Genomic DNA, 6,462 nt, shown 5'->3' on the forward strand with positions numbered 1-6,462 from the left:
GCTAAGGCTGGCCTTGAAATTGTGATCCTCCTGCCTCAGCCTCCTCCATGGCTGGGATTACAGGTGAGCACCACCACACCCAGCACCCTCGTTTAGTTCCAAAGGATCACTCTGGGTGCTCTGTTGAGTATGCAGTATCCAAACAAGGGTGGGGGCTAGTAGACCAGGTAGAGGCTGTTGTGATAATCCTGCGGGGGCGGGGGGGGGGGTCTGCTGGTAGCAGGGAGATTGGGGATCTGTTGAGAATGGATGTGAACAGAAAAGGGAAGAGTCAAGAGTGACTCTGAAGATTTTGGTGTGGGGTGGGCGCACTGGAGGATGAGCCTGTAAGCTTCATTCAATGGAAGAACCCATGCTGGGTTGGGGATATAGCTCAGTTGGTAGAGTGCTTGCCTTGCAAGCACAAGGCCCTGGGTTCAATCCCCAGCACCACAAGGAGCTCACACATCACAAGGGCTCCCTACTGTGTGGTGGCCCAGCCCATCTTCTTGCTGCCACCAGCAAGACCCATCACATGGGTCCTTTTCTATCCTCTGGCTTCTTATGACCAGCAATGACTGCTCTAGGTGGTGGTGAGCCCTTCTCTCTTCCAAAGATCTCTTGATTGGCCTGTTATTCCCCAGGGCCATTTTGAAGAGCCAGGTAGACCTGGGATGCAGATAATTAGGAACTGGGGACCAGAAAGTGTTCCTGGCCTCTCATTACTCTCTGAGCCAGCTGCAAACCAGTGAGGGATATGTCTAAGCTTTCTGCTTGGTGGCATCTCCACAATGACCCACAATGTAGCCTGGGCCCTGGGCAGCTGGGCAGCGTATCAGGGAGGTGCAAAGCAGAGCCACACAGTCCCACTCTCGCACCACACCTGCAAGCTAACTGCACATGCTCAGAGTGCTCAGGCCCACCTGGAAACAGAGAAACCACTACCTCAAAAGACCCCATAGCAGGGGGCTGGGCAGCTCTGGGGGGTGGGGAGCCAGATACTCAGGGGGCAGCCTCAGGTCCCCCTCAAACCCCGACCCCCCCCGGGGGGCCTGCAGGTAAGCCCCCACAGGGAGGCTTGGGGCCTTTCTTGATGGGTGACTCAGATCCCCTGACTTCAATGAACCAAGTCCTGGAGTTGCCCAGCACCCCCCAGGCCTGCCTGGAAGCCCAGGAGCTAGAGCTCAGCACACCAGACCCTAAAAACTCTGAGCTCAAGAGGGCTCAGAGGTCGCTGGCATCAGACATCCCTAGGCTGACCCAGCTGCCCAGTGACAGCAGAGCTCACTTTTCAGCAGTAATACAGGAGGGAGGCAGGGAGGGACTGACTGAGAGACCAAGGGAGGGGGTGGGGGTGTTCTGCACCGGCAAGGCTTAGGGACAGCAATGTGGTGAAGAGGGATCCGGATTTGTCTCAAAGCTGGGTTACCCAGCCAGTGCCAAACTTCCTCTGGGAGGGTTCCATGGGGAGGGCAGTGGTTGCCCCAGAGCTGAGACTCTCCTGCCCTCTGAGTTATGGCTGTGTGTGTTGGAGATTCAGGGAGAGGGGTTCCCAGGGACAGAAAGGGGAGATCAGTTCCCATGGAGTCCCTATGACAAAGCTCTGAGCGAATACCTGTCTGCTGGAGGCCGGCTGAGATCCTGCTCTCCGCAGCACTAAGCCCCCAATCAGCTTCTTTAAGCCACAAGGGTTAAATCACTGGAGTGTGACAAAGGACAGGGACCCAGGATCAAACTGCATGCATCCTTCTAGTCCCTTATCCAGTAGGGCCTGCGCCCCTCTGCACCCCAGCTCACCCAGGCTGCTCGGCCACCATCCAGTATCATCACAAGAACTGAAAACCAAAACCACACCCTGAGTGTTCAAGAAATGCTTCCTACATCATTAAACCGAATCCCCAAGTCAAGGGTTGTCACTGGGCCCTCTCCAGCCGCAGCAAGAGCATGGGCCCCGTGGACTTGGAAATCGGTTTCAAAGCACTCAGCCACCTGGCACTGCTTTCGGTCACTCCGCTGGGACACAAGTGACCATCAATCCTTCTCCACAGGCAGCCTGACTCCTCCACTAAGACACAAAAACAGCGCCACACACTTCCACCCACAAACTCGCCTAGTGCAGGAGACCCTAAGGAGGGAGGGGACAGACCGCTGGAGGGGTGTTTGTCTCCTGACTCCTCTCAGGCGCACAGGCCGGCCCCCAGGGGAGCCGGGGCTGGGAGCCTATTTCCAGCCCACCCACCCCTCCCCCTGCCTCCAGCCTTTCTCCGGCCTGTGCTCCCGCAGCCATTTCTTGTCACTGTTGAACAATAGGCCTTGCTAGCAGCTGGCAGCTTGGCCGCCCTGCGGGGTGGGGGGTGGGGGGACAGCCTTCTGCAGAGGGGGTTCCCAGCTCCAGGGACAAAGCCAGCCTGTGTGCTTCCCCTGTCATGCACAAGGCCACACCATCCCAGATGCCTCGAGGGCTGGCACCTTAGTCCAGCAGTTCTCCTCCCAAGAGCTTTTGCAAAATCTTTGAGGCTGGCACCCCATGCCCAGAGATGCTAGTGAGCCCCATTTTCTGTGATTCTAAAGGCCAGCCAGGGAGGATCACGTATGTCCTGCCTCCTTCTTTTTGCCCCTGAGACCCCAAGAGGGGAAGAGACTGGCCCAAGGTCACATAGAGCCAGGACAAGAGAACCTGGGGTACTCAGTCCTGAAAAAACCATCTCAATTCCTGTTTCACGGCTGGCCCCACCTGGACACCTTTCCTCTCTTGTTCCTCAGGACAATGCTGCTAGTGTGCTACCAGGGATCCACAGAGCCCCATGAAGAGGAGAGGTGGGATGCCTATGCAGGGTTCCTCACATCAGAACATAGTCTCCTGCCCTCTCACCCTGTTCAGCCTCAAGCGGAAGACAATGGTGTCCTGAAGGGGTTATAAGAGAGAGACCCAGGCCATGATACCAGCTCTTCCACTTGCTGGCTCTCCGATCTTTAGGAAGCTGCTTAACCTCTCTGTAAAGCAGGGGTGGTAAGAAAAACCTCGGGGGAGTTGGGGGTAGGAGGGTTCACAAAATCATGCACACCAGCACTTAGCAGTGTCAGGCACATGTGAGCACTCAGTAAATGGTGACCCTGGGGACTCTTATTTCTGATTCAGTCCAAGATTACCTTCTGAGAGGAACAAAAGAATCTTGAAAGATGGAGGAGGCAGTAGGGAGTGCAGACTCACAGATGGCCTGCAGCAGTGTTCTCTGAAAGAAAATAGCTGACCCCATGAACAAGCATGGTATCTGGGAGTCACAGTGTCCCCTATCAAACATGCTTTCAGCATTGAAGTCACCCCAGATTTTGCTTAGGGTCCACTCTATACAACCCTGAGAATGACATGGATTTTGGCCCCTGATGTTAGCTACAGCCAACATTTGTGGGTTTCTTATAATTTTATTTTTTTTTAATGTACTAGAACTACTCTAAGTGGTTTAAGTTCATCAACTCATTTAATCCTTAGCATTCCACAAGATAAGTTCAATTATTCAGTCCATTTTATAAATGCAAAAGCAAGGTACAGAGGTTCAGGAATGTGTCCGACATTACAGGTTGTCAATGAGGATTCAAACTCATGTGGTCTTTGTTGCAAAGCCAAAACTGGAACCCCAATGCTATAAACTGTTTTTCTTTAGACCATGATTGCTTCCGTCTCTGGGGCTCAGTTTTCACATGCATGAAATTGGCTCTTTGAGCAGGGCATCCATATCTAAGGCTTCTCTTCTCATTGGTCCTGACCTCTCTGAAGATGTCCACTTCTGTGTGGCTTTCCTGACTGCTCTGCCCTCGAACCCCCCACCTCCAGTACTCAGTGACCTTGGGCCCCTCCCCCCACCAGGTGCTGTATTCCTTTCTCCAGAGGTGTGTGACCCTGTCCCATCATTGGTCAGGCACTGTTCTGTGTGCTGCAAATATCAGGGTTTGGCAAATGCTTTCTGTAAAGGACCGGAATGCAAATCTTTTGGCTGTGAGGGCCACAGGGTGATCTCAACTGCAACTCTGCCATCCTGGTGTGACAATGGCCATAGGCTAGTTACAGATGTGACCATGTTCTAGAATCACTTTTTTTTTTTTGGAACCAGGGATTGAACTCGGGGGCACTTGAACACTGAACCACATCCCCAGCCCTATTTTGTGTTTTATTCAGAGACAGGATCTCACTGAATTGCTAAGCACCTTGCTTTTGCTGAGGCTGGCTTTGAACTTGCGATCCTCCTGCCTCAGCCTCCCAAGCCATTGGGATTTCAGGCGTGAGCCATGGGGCCAGGCCTAGGGTCACTTTTTTAACAATAAAAGGCAGTGGACAGGACCTGGACGACTGGCTGTAGTGTACTGACCCCTGGCAAAGATGAACACCATAGGGTCGCTGATCTTCAAGAATCTCGGAGGGCCAGCTGAGGAAACCCATGGTGCAATGCTGACCTTAAGGGACCACAGGAGTAGCAAGTGCATGTGCAGGGGCCCAGAGCCCTGGAGGAGCCCAGGAGAGAGGCAGGTTTTGACTGCAGGGTTGCAGAGGTGACTTCGTGGACAGGCATTTGAGCTTGACTTTTAAATGATGGGCATTCTACAGGCAGAAGGAGAAGACAAGGTCACAGGCACGGTGCAGCTGTGTGCTGGGAGTGGGGCCCACGCAAGGGAGAAGACCCTGCGACAAACAGTGATGCTGCTGAGCACTGTGCTTCTCTCATTCCATAAGGAAGAGCGAATCACAGGATTTCCCTCCCTCTTTTAATTCAACATACATTTGTACCAGCTATGTGCCAGGCACAGTTGTAGGCAAGAGAGGAGAGAGGAAACATTCATAACTTGCATTTTTATTGTACAGTCAACATTTTCAAAGCACTTTAGGAGATATGACTTTTTCTTGTCCCTGAAAGTACAGAGGTTGAATGACTTCCCATAGTTATATCATTAATGAATAGCAAGTGCTCTTAATTCCAGATACATACCACACAACTGAGCAATGAACCCTGGATTTCAATTGCCTCATGTCTCCATTGGGCATCTCAAAAGGACTCACTCTGCTCTTCTGCCTCTGTATTAGTTTGCAAGGGCTGCCCTAACAAAGGACCCGAGCCAGGCACAGTGGTGCATGCCTGTAATCCCCGTGAATTGGAAGGCTGAGGCAGGAGGATTGAAAGTTCTCAGTGAGACCCTGTCTCAAAATAAAAAAGGAATGGGGATCTACCTCAGTGGTAAAACACCCCTGGGTTCAATCCCTGGTACCATGAACAGAACCTCAAACTGGGTGATGTCCACAATAGAAACTCACTTTTCTGGGCTGGGGATGTGGCTCAAGCGGTAGCGCGCTCACCTGGCGTGCGCCGTAGCCTGGGTTCGATCCTCCGCACCACATACAAACAAAGATGTTGTGTCCGCCAAAAACTAAAAAATAAATACCAAAAATTCTCTCTTTCTTTAAAAAAAAAAAAAAAAAAGAAAGAAAGAAACTCACTTTTCTGGAAGCTATTAGTCCAAGAGCAAGGTGTTAGCAGGGTGGGCTCCTTGGGGGCTGTAGGGAGAATCTGTCCCATGCCTTTTTCCTAGTTCTCGGGTGTTTGCTGGTCATCTTTGTGTGCCTTGACTTGTAGACGCACTCTACAACCTCTGCCAGTATCCTCAGAAGGCCTTCTCCCTATGTGTTCGTTTCCCAAGGACACTAGTATTAGATTAGGGTCCACACTAACAACCTCATGCTAAATCATTTATTTCTGCAAAGATCCTATTGTCAAATTAAAGTCACATTTGGAGGTACTAGACCTATTTTCTTTGGAGGACACAATTCACCCATTACTCACCCCTACCCCACCCCTCCATTATTTTACATTTAATTTCCAGCTCTGTCCTATCCAGCTGATCTAGTAGCCCAGAATGGCCTGGACAAGGTAAGCTGGATCCCATGACTCCGTCCAAGGTGGCCCAGGTAGCCCCTGGAAGCTGGCGGGAGGGTTATCATTGGGAGGCTGTTATCATCGGGAGCTCCAGGAGAATGGGCAGCACGTCACCTTCAGCGTCAGAGATGCTAGAGAGGCAAGCCTGGAGGAGATCAGTTAGGAAGCAGGTGCAATGGTGGGGGGCAGAGGAGGACTGGCAAGAAGGCAGCAGAGGGACCAAGAGGCCAGGATTGGGCCCCACGCCTCACATGTGGAGCCTGGGAACAGGGTGAGGACTGCAGGCTTGGCCTCCGGGGAAAAGAGGCCGATTTTAAGACACATTGTGTGTGAGATGAAAAATTCTAGCATTTGACATGGATGTCCAGAGCTCAGGAGCCAGGCAGGAGCTGGCAACTAGTTTTGAGACTCCCAAGTGGGTGAGATAGCCTCGGGAAAGCCGGCAGTAGGCTGGGTACAGGCTTGGAGAGCTGGTCATGGGCTAAATAAACCCTGGCAAAAATGATGTCTGGAGAGAACCAGGAAAGAAGGTGGTTCTGGAGACCAAAGTGGCTCAGGAGGA

General features: G+C 52.1%; 1 non-coding gene across 1 annotated transcript; it reads left to right on the forward strand.

Moving 5' to 3' along the window:
* Positions 1-361: 361 nt before the first annotated feature.
* On the forward strand, positions 362-435 carry Trnaa-ugc (transfer RNA alanine (anticodon UGC)). The gene has a single exon. It is a non-coding gene; the product is annotated as a tRNA-Ala (tRNA).
* The last annotated feature ends 6,027 nt before the right edge of the window (positions 436-6,462 follow it).

The sequence above is a fragment of the Callospermophilus lateralis genome, chromosome 14 (genome assembly GCF_048772815.1).
Source record: "Callospermophilus lateralis isolate mCalLat2 chromosome 14, mCalLat2.hap1, whole genome shotgun sequence".
NCBI lineage: Eukaryota > Metazoa > Chordata > Mammalia > Rodentia > Sciuridae > Callospermophilus > Callospermophilus lateralis.